The sequence below is a fragment of the Schistocerca serialis genome, unplaced genomic scaffold, assembly GCF_023864345.2.
Source record: "Schistocerca serialis cubense isolate TAMUIC-IGC-003099 unplaced genomic scaffold, iqSchSeri2.2 HiC_scaffold_1257, whole genome shotgun sequence".
Taxonomy (NCBI): Eukaryota; Metazoa; Arthropoda; class Insecta; order Orthoptera; family Acrididae; genus Schistocerca; species Schistocerca serialis.
In genome coordinates this window covers 624,977-643,186 of record NW_026047466.1, presented here as the reverse complement: position 1 = coordinate 643,186, position 18,210 = coordinate 624,977, and the positions used below count along the sequence as shown (strand labels likewise).

The 18,210-nt window shown below is 48.0% G+C and overlaps 9 non-coding genes across 9 annotated transcripts; all 9 read right to left on the bottom strand.

Moving 5' to 3' along the window:
* Positions 1–9,009: 9,009 nt before the first annotated feature.
* Trnan-guu (transfer RNA asparagine (anticodon GUU)) lies at positions 9,010–9,083 on the bottom strand. Its single transcript has one exon. It is a non-coding gene; the product is annotated as a tRNA-Asn (tRNA).
* Positions 9,084–9,416: 333 nt separating this feature from the next.
* Trnat-cgu (transfer RNA threonine (anticodon CGU)) lies at positions 9,417–9,488 on the bottom strand. The gene has a single exon. It is a non-coding gene; the product is annotated as a tRNA-Thr (tRNA).
* A 1,887-nt stretch (positions 9,489–11,375) lies between these two features.
* On the bottom strand, positions 11,376–11,449 carry Trnan-guu (transfer RNA asparagine (anticodon GUU)). Its single transcript has one exon. It is a non-coding gene; the product is annotated as a tRNA-Asn (tRNA).
* Positions 11,450–11,782: 333 nt separating this feature from the next.
* Positions 11,783–11,854, bottom strand: Trnat-cgu (transfer RNA threonine (anticodon CGU)). Its single transcript has one exon. It is a non-coding gene; the product is annotated as a tRNA-Thr (tRNA).
* Positions 11,855–13,143: 1,289 nt separating this feature from the next.
* On the bottom strand, positions 13,144–13,217 carry Trnan-guu (transfer RNA asparagine (anticodon GUU)). Its single transcript has one exon. It is a non-coding gene; the product is annotated as a tRNA-Asn (tRNA).
* Positions 13,218–13,550: 333 nt separating this feature from the next.
* Trnat-cgu (transfer RNA threonine (anticodon CGU)) lies at positions 13,551–13,622 on the bottom strand. The gene has a single exon. It is a non-coding gene; the product is annotated as a tRNA-Thr (tRNA).
* Positions 13,623–16,710: 3,088 nt separating this feature from the next.
* Trnan-guu (transfer RNA asparagine (anticodon GUU)) lies at positions 16,711–16,784 on the bottom strand. The gene has a single exon. It is a non-coding gene; the product is annotated as a tRNA-Asn (tRNA).
* A 334-nt stretch (positions 16,785–17,118) lies between these two features.
* Positions 17,119–17,190, bottom strand: Trnat-cgu (transfer RNA threonine (anticodon CGU)). Its single transcript has one exon. It is a non-coding gene; the product is annotated as a tRNA-Thr (tRNA).
* A 689-nt stretch (positions 17,191–17,879) lies between these two features.
* Positions 17,880–17,953, bottom strand: Trnan-guu (transfer RNA asparagine (anticodon GUU)). The gene has a single exon. It is a non-coding gene; the product is annotated as a tRNA-Asn (tRNA).
* Between the last annotated feature and the right edge of the window lie 257 nt (positions 17,954–18,210).

Below are 18,210 nucleotides of genomic sequence, written 5' to 3'. Positions count from 1 at the left end.
AGACACCAAATACAAATCGACATCGAGAGACAGGCCCTGTCATATGGCACTCGCGACGTATACCCTGAAATTGAATGTAAATTATACGTCTTTTGTAGTGGGCGTCGCTCTACTGCGGTGTCACACATGACGAATAAATAGGAAAACAGTAGAACGTCTGTGTAGGGCCATGTTTTTACCTACAGTGTCACTTGGCTGAATGTGTATAAGGCTCTGTGGCATCACTCAAACACAGCCAAATTGTCACACTAGCTGCACGTCGCTCGGCCAACAGCGGCCTACTGCAGACCGACACTTAAGAGACACCAAATACAAATCGACATCGAGAGACAGGCCCTGTCATATGGCACTCGCGACGTATACCCTGAAATTGAATGTAAATTATACGTCTTTTGTAGTGGGCGTCGCTCTACTGCGGTGTCACACATGACGAATAAATAGGAAAACAGTAGAACGTCTGTGTAGGGCCATGTTTTTACCTACAGTGTCACTTGGCTGAATGTGTATAAGGCTCTGTGGCATCACTCAAACACAGCCAAATTGTCACACTAGCTGCACGTCGCTCGGCCAACAGCGGCCTACTGCAGACCGACACTTAAGAGACACCAAATACAAATCGACATCGAGAGACAGGCCCTGTCATATGGCACTCGCGACGTATACCCTGAAATTGAATGTAAATTATACGTCTTTTGTAGTGGGCGTCGCTCTACTGCGGTGTCACACATGACGAATAAATAGGAAAACAGTAGAACGTCTGTGTAGGGCCATGTTTTTACCTACAGTGTCACTTGGCTGAATGTGTATAAGGCTCTGTGGCATCACTCAAACACAGCCAAATTGTCACACTAGCTGCACGTCGCTCGGCCAACAGCGGCCTACTGCAGACCGACACTTAAGAGACACCAAATACAAATCGACATCGAGAGACAGGCCCTGTCATATGGCACTCGCGACGTATACCCTGAAATTGAATGTAAATTATACGTCTTTTGTAGTGGGCGTCGCTCTACTGCGGTGTCACACATGACGAATAAATAGGAAAACAGTAGAACGTCTGTGTAGGGCCATGTTTTTACCTACAGTGTCACTTGGCTGAATGTGTATAAGGCTCTGTGGCATCACTCAAACACAGCCAAATTGTCACACTAGCTGCACGTCGCTCGGCCAACAGCGGCCTACTGCAGACCGACACTTAAGAGACACCAAATACAAATCGACATCGAGAGACAGGCCCTGTCATATGGCACTCGCGACGTATACCCTGAAATTGAATGTAAATTATACGTCTTTTGTAGTGGGCGTCGCTCTACTGCGGTGTCACACATGACGAATAAATAGGAAAACAGTAGAACGTCTGTGTAGGGCCATGTTTTTACCTACAGTGTCACTTGGCTGAATGTGTATAAGGCTCTGTGGCATCACTCAAACACAGCCAAATTGTCACACTAGCTGCACGTCGCTCGGCCAACAGCGGCCTACTGCAGACCGACACTTAAGAGACACCAAATACAAATCGACATCGAGAGACAGGCCCTGTCATATGGCACTCGCGACGTATACCCTGAAATTGAATGTAAATTATACGTCTTTTGTAGTGGGCGTCGCTCTACTGCGGTGTCACACATGACGAATAAATAGGAAAACAGTAGAACGTCTGTGTAGGGCCATGTTTTTACCTACAGTGTCACTTGGCTGAATGTGTATAAGGCTCTGTGGCATCACTCAAACACAGCCAAATTGTCACACTAGCTGCACGTCGCTCGGCCAACAGCGGCCTACTGCAGACCGACACTTAAGAGACACCAAATACAAATCGACATCGAGAGACAGGCCCTGTCATATGGCACTCGCGACGTATACCCTGAAATTGAATGTAAATTATACGTCTTTTGTAGTGGGCGTCGCTCTACTGCGGTGTCACACATGACGAATAAATAGGAAAACAGTAGAACGTCTGTGTAGGGCCATGTTTTTACCTACAGTGTCACTTGGCTGAATGTGTATAAGGCTCTGTGGCATCACTCAAACACAGCCAAATTGTCACACTAGCTGCACGTCGCTCGGCCAACAGCGGCCTACTGCAGACCGACACTTAAGAGACACCAAATACAAATCGACATCGAGAGACAGGCCCTGTCATATGGCACTCGCGACGTATACCCTGAAATTGAATGTAAATTATACGTCTTTTGTAGTGGGCGTCGCTCTACTGCGGTGTCACACATGACGAATAAATAGGAAAACAGTAGAACGTCTGTGTAGGGCCATGTTTTTACCTACAGTGTCACTTGGCTGAATGTGTATAAGGCTCTGTGGCATCACTCAAACACAGCCAAATTGTCACACTAGCTGCACGTCGCTCGGCCAACAGCGGCCTACTGCAGACCGACACTTAAGAGACACCAAATACAAATCGACATCGAGAGACAGGCCCTGTCATATGGCACTCGCGACGTATACCCTGAAATTGAATGTAAATTATACGTCTTTTGTAGTGGGCGTCGCTCTACTGCGGTGTCACACATGACGAATAAATAGGAAAACAGTAGAACGTCTGTGTAGGGCCATGTTTTTACCTACAGTGTCACTTGGCTGAATGTGTATAAGGCTCTGTGGCATCACTCAAACACAGCCAAATTGTCACACTAGCTGCACGTCGCTCGGCCAACAGCGGCCTACTGCAGACCGACACTTAAGAGACACCAAATACAAATCGACATCGAGAGACAGGCCCTGTCATATGGCACTCGCGACGTATACCCTGAAATTGAATGTAAATTATACGTCTTTTGTAGTGGGCGTCGCTCTACTGCGGTGTCACACATGACGAATAAATAGGAAAACAGTAGAACGTCTGTGTAGGGCCATGTTTTTACCTACAGCGACACTTGGCTGAATGTGTATAAGGCTCTGTGGCATCACTCAAACACAGCCAAATTGTCACACTAGCTGCACGTCGCTCGGCCAACAGCGGCCTACTGCAGACCGACACTTAAGAGACACCAAATACAAATCGACATCGAGAGACAGGCCCTGTCATATGGCACTCGCGACGTATACCCTGAAATTGAATGTAAATTATACGTCTTTTGTAGTGGGCGTCGCTCTACTGCGGTGTCACACATGACGAATAAATAGGAAAACAGTAGAACGTCTGTGTAGGGCCATGTTTTTACCTACAGTGTCACTTGGCTGAATGTGTATAAGGCTCTGTGGCATCACTCAAACACAGCCAAATTGTCACACTAGCTGCACGTCGCTCGGCCAACAGCGGCCTACTGCAGACCGACACTTAAGAGACACCAAATACAAATCGACATCGAGAGACAGGCCCTGTCATATGGCACTCGCGACGTATACCCTGAAATTGAATGTAAATTATACGTCTTTTGTAGTGGGCGTCGCTCTACTGCGGTGTCACACATGACGAATAAATAGGAAAACAGTAGAACGTCTGTGTAGGGCCATGTTTTTACCTACAGTGTCACTTGGCTGAATGTGTATAAGGCTCTGTGGCATCACTCAAACACAGCCAAATTGTCACACTAGCTGCACGTCGCTCGGCCAACAGCGGCCTACTGCAGACCGACACTTAAGAGACACCAAATACAAATCGACATCGAGAGACAGGCCCTGTCATATGGCACTCGCGACGTATACCCTGAAATTGAATGTAAATTATACGTCTTTTGTAGTGGGCGTCGCTCTACTGCGGTGTCACACATGACGAATAAATAGGAAAACAGTAGAACGTCTGTGTAGGGCCATGTTTTTACCTACAGTGTCACTTGGCTGAATGTGTATAAGGCTCTGTGGCATCACTCAAACACAGCCAAATTGTCACACTAGCTGCACGTCGCTCGGCCAACAGCGGCCTACTGCAGACCGACACTTAAGAGACACCAAATACAAATCGACATCGAGAGACAGGCCCTGTCATATGGCACTCGCGACGTATACCCTGAAATTGAATGTAAATTATACGTCTTTTGTAGTGGGCGTCGCTCTACTGCGGTGTCACACATGACGAATAAATAGGAAAACAGTAGAACGTCTGTGTAGGGCCATGTTTTTACCTACAGTGTCACTTGGCTGAATGTGTATAAGGCTCTGTGGCATCACTCAAACACAGCCAAATTGTCACACTAGCTGCACGTCGCTCGGCCAACAGCGGCCTACTGCAGACCGACACTTAAGAGACACCAAATACAAATCGACATCGAGAGACAGGCCCTGTCATATGGCACTCGCGACGTATACCCTGAAATTGAATGTAAATTATACGTCTTTTGTAGTGGGCGTCGCTCTACTGCGGTGTCACACATGACGAATAAATAGGAAAACAGTAGAACGTCTGTGTAGGGCCATGTTTTTACCTACAGTGTCACTTGGCTGAATGTGTATAAGGCTCTGTGGCATCACTCAAACACAGCCAAATTGTCACACTAGCTGCACGTCGCTCGGCCAACAGCGGCCTACTGCAGACCGACACTTAAGAGACACCAAATACAAATCGACATCGAGAGACAGGCCCTGTCATATGGCACTCGCGACGTATACCCTGAAATTGAATGTAAATTATACGTCTTTTGTAGTGGGCGTCGCTCTACTGCGGTGTCACACATGACGAATAAATAGGAAAACAGTAGAACGTCTGTGTAGGGCCATGTTTTTACCTACAGCGTCACTTGGCTGAATGTGTATAAGGCTCTGTGGCATCACTCAAACACAGCCAAATTGTCACACTAGCTGCACGTCGCTCGGCCAACAGCGGCCTACTGCAGACCGACACTTAAGAGACACCAAATACAAATCGACATCGAGAGACAGGCCCTGTCATATGGCACTCGCGACGTATACCCTGAAATTGAATGTAAATTATACGTCTTTTGTAGTGGGCGTCGCTCTACTGCGGTGTCACACATGACGAATAAATAGGAAAACAGTAGAACGTCTGTGTAGGGCCATGTTTTTACCTACAGTGTCACTTGGCTGAATGTGTATAAGGCTCTGTGGCATCACTCAAACACAGCCAAATTGTCACACTAGCTGCACGTCGCTCGGCCAACAGCGGCCTACTGCAGACCGACACTTAAGAGACACCAAATACAAATCGACATCGAGAGACAGGCCCTGTCATATGGCACTCGCGACGTATACCCTGAAATTGAATGTAAATTATACGTCTTTTGTAGTGGGCGTCGCTCTACTGCGGTGTCACACATGACGAATAAATAGGAAAACAGTAGACGTCTGTGTAGGGCCATGTTTTTACCTACAGTGTCACTTGGCTGAATGTGTATAAGGCTCTGTGGCATCACTCAAACACAGCCAAATTGTCACACTAGCTGCACGTCGCTCGGCCAACAGCGGCCTACTGCAGACCGACACTTAAGAGACACCAAATACAAATCGACATCGAGAGACAGGCCCTGTCATATGGCACTCGCGACGTATACCCTGAAATTGAATGTAAATTATACGTCTTTTGTAGTGGGCGTCGCTCTACTGCGGTGTCACACATGACGAATAAATAGGAAAACAGTAGAACGTCTGTGTAGGGCCATGTTTTTACCTACAGTGTCACTTGGCTGAATGTGTATAAGGCTCTGTGGCATCACTCAAACACAGCCAAATTGTCACACTAGCTGCACGTCGCTCGGCCAACAGCGGCCTACTGCAGACCGACACTTAAGAGACACCAAATACAAATCGACATCGAGAGACAGGCCCTGTCATATGGCACTCGCGACGTATACCCTGAAATTGAATGTAAATTATACGTCTTTTGTAGTGGGCGTCGCTCTACTGCGGTGTCACACATGACGAATAAATAGGAAAACAGTAGAACGTCTGTGTAGGGCCATGTTTTTACCTACAGTGTCACTTGGCTGAATGTGTATAAGGCTCTGTGGCATCACTCAAACACAGCCAAATTGTCACACTAGCTGCACGTCGCTCGGCCAACAGCGGCCTACTGCAGACCGACACTTAAGAGACACCAAATACAAATCGACATCGAGAGACAGGCCCTGTCATATGGCACTCGCGACGTATACCCTGAAATTGAATGTAAATTATACGTCTTTTGTAGTGGGCGTCGCTCTACTGCGGTGTCACACATGACGAATAAATAGGAAAACAGTAGAACGTCTGTGTAGGGCCATGTTTTTACCTACAGTGTCACTTGGCTGAATGTGTATAAGGCTCTGTGGCATCACTCAAACACAGCCAAATTGTCACACTAGCTGCACGTCGCTCGGCCAACAGCGGCCTACTGCAGACCGACACTTAAGAGACACCAAATACAAATCGACATCGAGAGACAGGCCCTGTCATATGGCACTCGCGACGTATACCCTGAAATTGAATGTAAATTATACGTCTTTTGTAGTGGGCGTCGCTCTACTGCGGTGTCACACATGACGAATAAATAGGAAAACAGTAGAGCGTCTGTGTAGGGCCATGTTTTTACCTACAGTGTCACTTGGCTGAATGTGTATAAGGCTCTGTGGCATCACTCAAACACAGCCAAATTGTCACACTAGCTGCACGTCGCTCGGCCAACAACGGCCTACTGCAGACCGACACTTAAGAGACACCAAATACAAATCGACATCGAGAGACAGGCCCTGTCATATGGCACTCGCGACGTATACCCTGAAATTGAATGTAAATTATACGTCTTTTGTAGTGGGCGTCGCTCTACTGCGGTGTCACACATGACGAATAAATAGGAAAACAGTAGAGCGTCTGTGTAGGGCCATGTTTTTACCTACAGTGTCACTTGGCTGAATGTGTATAAGGCTCTGTGGCATCACTCAAACACAGCCAAATTGTCACACTAGCTGCACGTCGCTCGGCCAACAGCGGCCTACTGCAGACCGACACTTAAGAGACACCAAATACAAATCGACATCGAGAGACAGGCCCTGTCATATGGCACTCGCGACGTATACCCTGAAATTGAATGTAAATTATACGTCTTTTGTAGTGGGCGTCGCTCTACTGCGGTGTCACACATGACGAATAAATAGGAAAACAGTAGAGCGTCTGTGTAGGGCCATGTTTTTACCTACAGTGTCACTTGGCTGAATGTGTATAAGGCTCTGTGGCATCACTCAAACACAGCCAAATTGTCACACTAGCTGCACGTCGCTCGGCCAACAGCGGCCTACTGCAGACCGACACTTAAGAGACACCAAATACAAATCGACATCGAGAGACAGGCCCTGTCATATGGCACTCGCGACGTATACCCTGAAATTGAATGTAAATTATACGTCTTTTGTAGTGGGCGTCGCTCTACTGCGGTGTCACACATGACGAATAAATAGGAAAACAGTAGAGCGTCTGTGTAGGGCCATGTTTTTACCTACAGTGTCACTTGGCTGAATGTGTATAAGGCTCTGTGGCATCACTCAAACACAGCCAAATTGTCACACTAGCTGCACGTCGCTCGGCCAACAGCGGCCTACTGCAGACCGACACTTAAGAGACACCAAATACAAATCGACATCGAGAGACAGGCCCTGTCATATGGCACTCGCGACGTATACCCTGAAATTGAATGTAAATTATACGTCTTTTGTAGTGGGCGTCGCTCTACTGCGGTGTCACACATGACGAATAAATAGGAAAACAGTAGAGCGTCTGTGTAGGGCCATGTTTTTACCTACAGTGTCACTTGGCTGAATGTGTATAAGGCTCTGTGGCATCACTCAAACACAGCCAAATTGTCACACTAGCTGCACGTCGCTCGGCCAACAGCGGCCTACTGCAGACCGACACTTAAGAGACACCAAATACAAATCGACATCGAGAGACAGGCCCTGTCATATGGCACTCGCGACGTATACCCTGAAATTGAATGTAAATTATACGTCTTTTGTAGTGGGCGTCGCTCTACTGCGGTGTCACACATGACGAATAAATAGGAAAACAGTAGAGCGTCTGTGTAGGGCCATGTTTTTACCTACAGTGTCACTTGGCTGAATGTGTATAAGGCTCTGTGGCATCACTCAAACACAGCCAAATTGTCACACTAGCTGCACGTCGCTCGGCCAACAGCGGCCTACTGCAGACCGACACTTAAGAGACACCAAATACAAATCGACATCGAGAGACAGGCCCTGTCATATGGCACTCGCGACGTATACCCTGAAATTGAATGTAAATTATACGTCTTTTGTAGTGGGCGTCGCTCTACTGCGGTGTCACACATGACGAATAAATAGGAAAACAGTAGAACGTCTGTGTAGGGCCATGTTTTACCTACAGTGTCACTTGGCTGAATGTGTATAAGGCTCTGTGGCATCACTCAAACACAGCCAAATTGTCACACTAGCTGCACGTCGCTCGGCCAACAGCGGCCTACTGCAGACCGACACTTAAGAGACACCAAATACAAATCGACATCGAGAGACAGGCCCTGTCATATGGCACTCGCGACGTATACCCTGAAATTGAATGTAAATTATACGTCTTTTGTAGTGGGCGTCGCTCTACTGCGGTGTCACACATGACGAATAAATAGGAAAACAGTAAAACGTCTGTGTAGGGCCATATTTTTACCTACAGTGTCACTTGGCTGAATGTGTATAAGGCTCTGTGGCATCACTCAAACACAGCCAAATTGTCACACTAGCTGCACGTCGCTCGGCCAACAGCGGCCTACTGCAGACCGACACTTAAGAGACACCAAATACAAATCGACATCGAGAGACAGGCCCAGTCATATGGCACTCGCGACGTATACCCTGAAATTGAATGTAAATTATACGTCTTTTGTAGTGGGCGTCGCTCTACTGCGGTGTCACACATGACGAATAAATAGGAAAACAGTAGAACGTCTGTGTAGGGCCATGTTTTTACCTACAGTGTCACTTGGCTGAATGTGTATAAGGCTCTGTGGCATCACTCAAACACAGCCAAATTGTCACACTAGCTGTGTATCTCTAACAAAGTTGACGTATGCCCTCACGTAGGTGCCAGTTAAAACGATTTCGCCCCCGGGTGGGCTCGAACCACCAACCGTTCGGTTAACAGCCGAACGCGCTAGCCGATTGCGCCACGCAGGCCGCCACTTTCGCTCACTTGTGCTCTGTATATCAAAGTAATTCGTATACCTCCTGCAGGAATCTCGCAGAATGGTAGCATCTGCTTACGCCTCTTCACATGGATAACGTGCATGCACACTGTAGCGCGACTCATAAACGAATGACATCGCCAAGCATGACATTATACTACAAAATGCAAACAAACCACTGTTCTGCCTATGCATTCAGAAAAACTCTGAGGCCAATGGAATACTTGTCAAGGGTTGTAGAACATCCCTCTCATTCAGTGTACTGCCATGTGTTAGATGCTGCTCGAGATAGCTCCGCTCCTTGCAGGAGGGTTTAAAAAAGGAATGCCTTCTGTGAGGTTCGAACTCACGACCCCTGGTTTACGAGACCAGTGCTCTACCACTGAGCTAAGAAGGCGCCAGCTTTGTGTTTGTGAGCTGTCTCCGAATTGTCACTTCATCATACTGAGGCTTGCAGCCCTTGACAAGATATCGGATTAGGTACACAGCTGCTGCTGGGGGTGTCCACATTGCCGTTTTCCAAATCTCTTGACTGTTTCGCCCTTACGATCGACGACGAGCGTCGGTCCACCAAAGGTTTGCCGTCTGCACAATCTTGACCTAGTGCACAGCTTGTGGGATAGCGTGGCTCGACTGCGAAATGCGCCTTTCGGCTCCTCTCTCTGGCAACTGTATGCTGTTGTCCACAGTGGCACTGGCGTTGCTCATGGGGGTTCATGTAAGGCGACTGCACGTCGCTCGGCCAACAGCGGCCTACTGCAGACCAACACTTAAGAGACACCAAATACAAATCGACATCGAGAGACAGGCCCTGTCATATGGCACTCGCGACGTATACCCTGAAATTGAATGTAAATTATACGTCTTTTGTAGTGGGCGTCGCTCTACTGCGGTGTCACACATGACGAATAAATAGGAAAACAGTAGAACGTCTGTGTAGGGCCATGTTTTACCTACAGTGTCACTTGGCTGAATGTGTATAAGGCTCTGTGGCGTCACTCAAACACAGCCAAATTGTCACACTAGCTGCACGTCGCTCGGCCAACAGCGGCCTACTGCAGACCGACACTTAAGAGACACCAAATACAAATCGACATCGAGAGACAGGCCCTGTCATATGGCACTCGCGACGTATACCCTGAAATTGAATGTAAATTATACGTCTTTTGTAGTGGGCGTCGCTCTACTGCGGTGTCACACATGACGAATAAATAGGAAAACAGTAGAACGTCTGTGTAGGGCCATGTTTTTACCTACAGCGACACTTGGCTGAATGTGTATAAGGCTCTGTGGCATCACTCAAACACAGCCAAATTGTTACACTAGCTGCACGTCGCTCGGCCAACAGCGGCCTACTGCAGACCGACACTTAAGAGACACCAAATACAAATCGACATCGAGAGACAGGCCCTGTCATATGGCACTCGCGACGTATACCCTGAAATTGAATGTAAATTATACGTCTTTTGTAGTGGGCGTCGCTCTACTGCGGTGTCACACATGACGAATAAATAGGAAAACAGTAGAACGTCTGTGTAGGGCCATGTTTTACCTACAGTGTCACTTGGCTGAATGTGTATAAGGCTCTGTGGCATCACTCAAACACAGCCAAATTGTCACACTAGCTGCACGTCGCTCGGCCAACAGCGGCCTACTGCAGACCGACACTTAAGAGACACCAAATACAAATCGACATCGAGAGACAGGCCCTGTCATATGGCACTCGCGACGTATACCCTGAAATTGAATGTAAATTATACGTCTTTTGTAGTGGGCGTCGCTCTACTGCGGTGTCACACATGACGAATAAATAGGAAAACAGTAGAACGTCTGTGTAGGGCCATGTTTTTACCTACAGTGTCACTTGGCTGAATGTGTATAAGGCTCTGTGGCATCACTCAAACACAGCCAAATTGTCACACTAGCTGCACGTCGCTCGGCCAACAGCGGCCTACTGCAGACCGACACTTAAGAGACACCAAATACAAATCGACATCGAGAGACAGGCCCTGTCATATGGCACTCGCGACGTATACCCTGAAATTGAATGTAAATTATACGTCTTTTGTAGTGGGCGTCGCTCTACTGCGGTGTCACACATGACGAATAAATAGGAAAACAGTAGAACGTCTGTGTAGGGCCATGTTTTTACCTACAGTGTCACTTGGCTGAATGTGTATAAGGCTCTGTGGCATCACTCAAACACAGCCAAATTGTCACACTAGCTGTGTATCTCTAACAAAGTTGACGTATGCCCTCACGTAGGTGCCAGTTAAAACGATTTCGCCCCCGGGTGGGCTCGAACCACCAACCGTTCGGTTAACAGCCGAACGCGCTAGCCGATTGCGCCACGCAGGCCGCCACTTTCGCTCACTTGTGCTCTGTATATCAAAGTAATTCGTATACCTCCTGCAGGAATCTCGCAGAATGGTAGCATCTGCTTACGCCTCTTCACATGGATAACGTGCATGCACACTGTAGCGCGACTCATAAACGAATGACATCGCCAAGCATGACATTATACTACAAAATGCAAACAAACCACTGTTCTGCCTATGCATTCAGAAAAACTCTGAGGCCAATGGAATACTTGTCAAGGGTTGTAGAACATCCCTCTCATTCAGTGTACTGCCATGTGTTAGATGCTGCTCGAGATAGCTCCGCTCCTTGCAGGAGGGTTTAAAAAAGGAATGCCTTCTGTGAGGTTCGAACTCACGACCCCTGGTTTACGAGACCAGTGCTCTACCACTGAGCTAAGAAGGCGCCAGCTTTGTGTTTGTGAGCTGTCTCCGAATTGTCACTTCATCATACTGAGGCTTGCAGCCCTTGACCAGATATCGGATTAGGTACACAGCTGCTGCTGGGGGTGTCCACATTGCCGTTTTCCAAATCTCTTGACTGTTTCGCCCTTACGATCGACGACGAGCGTCGGGCCACCAAAGGTTTGCCGTCTGCACAATCTTGACCTAGTGCACAGCTTGTGGGATAGCGTGGCTCGACTGCGAAATGCGCCTTTCGGCTCCTCTCTCTGGCAACTGTATGCTGTTGTCCACAGTGGCACTGGCGTTGCTCATGGGGGTTCATGTAAGGCGACTGCACGTCGCTCGGCCAACAGCGGCCTACTGCAGACCAACACTTAAGAGACACCAAATACAAATCGACATCGAGAGACAGGCCCTGTCATATGGCACTCGCGACGTATACCCTGAAATTGAATGTAAATTATACGTCTTTTGTAGTGGGCGTCGCTCTACTGCGGTGTCACACATGACGAATAAATAGGAAAACAGTAGAACGTCTGTGTAGGGCCATGTTTTTACCTACAGTGTCACTTGGCTGAATGTGTATAAGGCTCTGTGGCATCACTCAAACACAGCCAAATTGTCACACTAGCTGCACGTCGCTCGGCCAACAGCGGCCTACTGCAGACCGACACTTAAGAGACACCAAATACAAATCGACATCGAGAGACAGGCCCTGTCATATGGCACTCGCGACGTATACCCTGAAATTGAATGTAAATTATACGTCTTTTGTAGTGGGCGTCGCTCTACTGCGGTGTCACACATGACGAATAAATAGGAAAACAGTAAAACGTCTGTGTAGGGCCATGTTTTTACCTACAGTGTCACTTGGCTGAATGTGTATAAGGCTCTGTGGCATCACTCAAACACAGCCAAATTGTCACACTAGCTGCACGTCGCTCGGCCAACAGCGGCCTACTGCAGACCGACACTTAAGAGACACCAAATACAAATCGACATCGAGAGACAGGCCCTGTCATATGGCACTCGCGACGTATACCCTGAAATTGAATGTAAATTATACGTCTTTTGTAGTGGGCGTCGGTCTACTGCGGTGTCACACATGACGAATAAATAGGAAAACAGTAGAACGTCTGTGTAGGGCCATGTTTTTACCTACAGTGTCACTTGGCTGAATGTGTATAAGGCTCTGTGGCATCACTCAAACACAGCCAAATTGTCACACTAGCTGTGTATCTCTAACAAAGTTGACGTATGCCCTCACGTAGGTGCCAGTTAAAACGATTTCGCCCCCGGGTGGGCTCGAACCACCAACCGTTCGGTTAACAGCCGAACGCGCTAGCCGATTGCGCCACGCAGGCCGCCACTTTCGCTCACTTGTGCTCTGTATATCAAAGTAATTCGTATACCTCCTGCAGGAATCTCGCAGAATGGTAGCATCTGCTTACGCCTCTTCACATGGATAACGTGCATGCACACTGTAGCGCGACTCATAAACGAATGACATCGCCAAGCATGACATTATACTACAAAATGCAAACAAACCACTGTTCTGCCTATGCATTCAGAAAAACTCTGAGGCCAATGGAATACTTGTCAAGGGTTGTAGAACATCCCTCTCATTCAGTGTACTGCCATGTGTTAGATGCTGCTCGAGATAGCTCCGCTCCTTGCAGGAGGGTTTAAAAAAGGAATGCCTTCTGTGAGGTTCGAACTCACGACCCCTGGTTTACGAGACCAGTGCTCTACCACTGAGCTAAGAAGGCGCCAGCTTTGTGTTTGTGAGCTGTCTCCGAATTGTCACTTCATCATACTGAGGCTTGCAGCCCTTGACCAGATATCGGATTAGGTACACAGCTGCTGCTGGGGGTGTCCACATTGCCGTTTTCCAAATCTCTTGACTGTTTCGCCCTTACGATCGACGACGAGCGTCGGGCCACCAAAGGTTTGCCGTCTGCACAATCTTGACCTAGTGCACAGCTTGTGGGATAGCGTGGCTCGACTGCGAAATGCGCCTTTCGGCTCCTCTCTCTGGCAACTGTATGCTGTTGTCCACAGTGGCACTGGCGTTACTCATGGGGGTTCATGTAAGGCGACTGCACGTCGCTCGGCCAACAGCGGCCTACTGCAGACCAACACTTAAGAGACACCAAATACAAATCGACATCGAGAGACAGGCCCTGTCATATGGCACTCGCGACGTATACCCTGAAATTGAATGTAAATTATACGTCTTTTGTAGTGGGCGTCGCTCTACTGCGGTGTCACACATGACGAATAAATAGGAAAACAGTAGAGCGTCTGTGTAGGGCCATGTTTTTACCTACAGTGTCACTTGGCTGAATGTGTATAAGGCTCTGTGGCATCACTCAAACACAGCCAAATTGTCACACTAGCTGCACGTCGCTCGGCCAACAGCGGCCTACTGCAGACCGACACTTAAGAGACACCAAATACAAATCGACATCGAGAGACAGGCCCTGTCATATGGCACTCGCGACGTATACCCTGAAATTGAATGTAAATTATACGTCTTTTGTAGTGGGCGTCGCTCTACTGCGGTGTCACACATGACGAATAAATAGGAAAACAGTAGAACGTCTGTGTAGGGCCATGTTTTTACCTACAGCGTCACTTGGCTGAATGTGTATAAGGCTCTGTGGCATCACTCAAACACAGCCAAATTGTCACACTAGCTGCACGTCGCTCGGCCAACAGCGGCCTACTGCAGACCGACACTTAAGAGACACCAAATACAAATCGACATCGAGAGACAGGCCCTGTCATATGGCACTCGCGACGTATACCCTGAAATTGAATGTAAATTATACGTCTTTTGTAGTGGGCGTCGCTCTACTGCGGTGTCACACATGACGAATAAATAGGAAAACAGTAGAACGTCTGTGTAGGGCCATGTTTTTACCTACAGCGTCACTTGGCTGAATGTGTATAAGGCTCTGTGGCATCACTCAAACACAGCCAAATTGTCACACTAGCTGCACGTCGCTCGGCCAACAGCGGCCTACTGCAGACCGACACTTAAGAGACACCAAATACAAATCGACATCGAGAGACAGGCCCTGTCATATGGCACTCGCGACGTATACCCTGAAATTGAATGTAAATTATACGTCTTTTGTAGTGGGCGTCGCTCTACTGCGGTGTCACACATGACGAATAAATAGGAAAACAGTAGAACGTCTGTGTAGGGCCATGTTTTTACCTACAGCGTCACTTGGCTGAATGTGTATAAGGCTCTGTGGCATCACTCAAACACAGCCAAATTGTCACACTAGCTGCACGTCGCTCGGCCAACAGCGGCCTACTGCAGACCGACACTTAAGAGACACCAAATACAAATCGACATCGAGAGACAGGCCCTGTCATATGGCACTCGCGACGTATACCCTGAAATTGAATGTAAATTATACGTCTTTTGTAGTGGGCGTCGCTCTACTGCGGTGTCACACATGACGAATAAATAGGAAAACAGTAGAACGTCTGTGTAGGGCCATGTTTTACCTACAGTGTCACTTGGCTGAATGTGTATAAGGCTCTGTGGCATCACTCAAACACAGCCAAATTGTCACACTACCTGCACGTCGCTCGGCCAACAGCGGCCTACTGCAGACCGACACTTAAGAGACACCAAATACAAATCGACATCGAGAGACAGGCCCTGTCATATGGCACTCGCGACGTATACCCTGAAATTGAATGTAAATTATACGTCTTTTGTAGTGGGCGTCGCTCTACTGCGGTGTCACACATGACGAATAAATAGGAAAACAGTAGAGCGTCTGTGTAGGGCCATGTTTTTACCCTCAGTGTCACTTGGCTGAATGTGTATAAGGCTCTGTGGCATCACTCAAACACAGCCAAATTGTCACACTAGCTGCACGTCGCTCGGCCAACAGCGGCCTGCTGCAGACCGACACTTAAGAGACACCAAATACAAATCGACATCGAGAGACAGGCCCTGTCATATGGCACTCGCGACGTATACCCTGAAATTGAATGTAAATTATACGTCTTTTGTAGTGGGCGTCGCTCTACTGCGGTGTCACACATGACGAATAAATAGGAAAACAGTAGAACGTCTGTGTAGGGCCATGTTTTTACCTACAGCGTCACTTGGCTGAATGTGTATAAGGCTCTGTGGCATCACTCAAACACAGCCAAATTGTCACACTAGCTGCACGTCGCTCGGCCAACAGCGGCCTACTGCAGACCGACACATAAGAGACACCAAATACAAATCGACATCGAGAGACAGGCCCTGTCATATGGCACTCGCGACGTATACCCTGAAATTGAATGTAAATTATACGTCTTTTGTAGTGGGCGTCGCTCTACTGCGGTGTCACACATGACGAATAAATAGGAAAACAGTAGAACGTCTGTGTAGGGCCATGTTTTTACCTACAGTGTCACTTGGCTGAATGTGTATAAGGCTCTGTGGCATCACTCAAACACAGCCAAATTGTCACACTAGCTGCACGTCGCTCGGCCAACAGCGGCCTACTGCAGACCGACACATAAGAGACACCAAATACAAATCGACATCGAGAGACAGGCCCTGTCATATGGCACTCGCGACGTATACCCTGAAATTGAATGTAAATTATACGTCTTTTGTAGTGGGCGTCGCTCTACTGCGGTGTCACACATGACGAATAAATAGGAAAACAGTAGAACGTCTGAGTAGGGCCATGTTTTTACCTACAGTGTCACTTGGCTGAATGTGTATAAGGCTCTGTGGCATAACTCAAACACAGCCAAATTGTCACACTAGCTGTGTATCTCTAACAAAGTTGACGTTTGCCCTCACGTAGGTGCCAGTTAAAACGATTTCGCCCCCGGGTGCGCTAGAACCACCAACCTTTCGGTTAACAGCCGAACGCGCTAGCCGATTGCGCCACGGAGGCCTCGACTTTGGCTCACTTGTGCTCTGTATATCAAACTAATTCGTATACCTTCTGCAGGAATCTCGCAGAATGGTAGCATCTGCTTACGCCTCTTCACATGGATAACGTGCATGCACACTGTAGCGAGGCTCATAAACGAATGACATCGCCAAGCATGACATTATACTACAAAATGCAAACAAACCACTGTTCTGCCAATGTATTCAGAAAAACTCTGAGGCCAATGGAATACTTGTCATGGGTTGTAGAACATCCCTCTCATTCAGTGTACTGCCTTGTGTTAGATGCTGCTCGAGATAGCTCCGCTCCTTGCAGGAAGGTAAAAAAAAATGAATGCCTTCTGTGAGGTTCGAACTCACGACCCCTGGTTTACGAGACCAGTGCTCTACCACTGAGCTAAGAAGACGGCAGCTTTGCGTTTGTGAGCTGTCTCCGAATTGTCACTTCATCATACTGAATCTTGCAACCCTTGACCAGATATCGGATTTGGCACACAGCTGCTGCTGGGGGTGTCCACATTGCCGTTTTCCAAATCTCTTGACTGTTTCGCCCTTACGATCGACGACGAGCGTCGGGCCACCAAGGGTTTGCCGTCTGCACAATCTTGACCTAGTGCACAGCTTGTGGGATAGCGTGGCTCGACTGTGAATTGCGCCTTTCGGCTCCTCTCTCTGGCTACAGTGCGCTGTTGTCCACAGTGGCACTGGCGTTGCCCATGGGGCTGCATGTAAGGCGACTGCACGTCGCTCGGCCAACAGCGGCCTACTGCAGACCGACACTTAAGAGACACCAAATACAAATCGACATCGACAGACAGGTCCTGTCATATGGCACTCGCGACGTATACCCTGAAATTGAATGTAAATAATACGTCTTTTGTAGTGGGCGTCGCTCTACTGCAGTATCACACATGACGAATAAATAGGAAAACAGTAGAACGTCTGTGTAGGGCCATGTTTTTACCTACAGTGTCACTTGGCTGAATGTGTATAAGGCTCTGTGGCATCACTCAAACACAGCCAAATTGTCACACTAGCTGTGTGTCTCTAACAAAGTTGACGTATGTCCTCACGTAGGTGCCAGTTAAAACGATTTCGCCCCCAGGTGGGCTCGAACCACCAACCTTTCGGTTAACAGCCGAACGCGCTAGCCGATTGCGCCACGGAGGCCTTGACTTTGGCTCACTTGTGCTCTGTATATCAAACTAATTCGTATACCTTCTGCAGGAATCTCGCGGAATGGTAGCATCTGCTTACGCCTCTTCACATAGATAACGTGCATGCACACTGTAGCGAGGCTCATAAACGAATGACATCGCCAAGCATGACATTATACTACAAAATGCAAACAAACCACTGTTCTGCCAATGTATTCAGAAAAACTCTGAGGCCAATGGAATACTTGTCATGGGTTGTAGAACATCCCT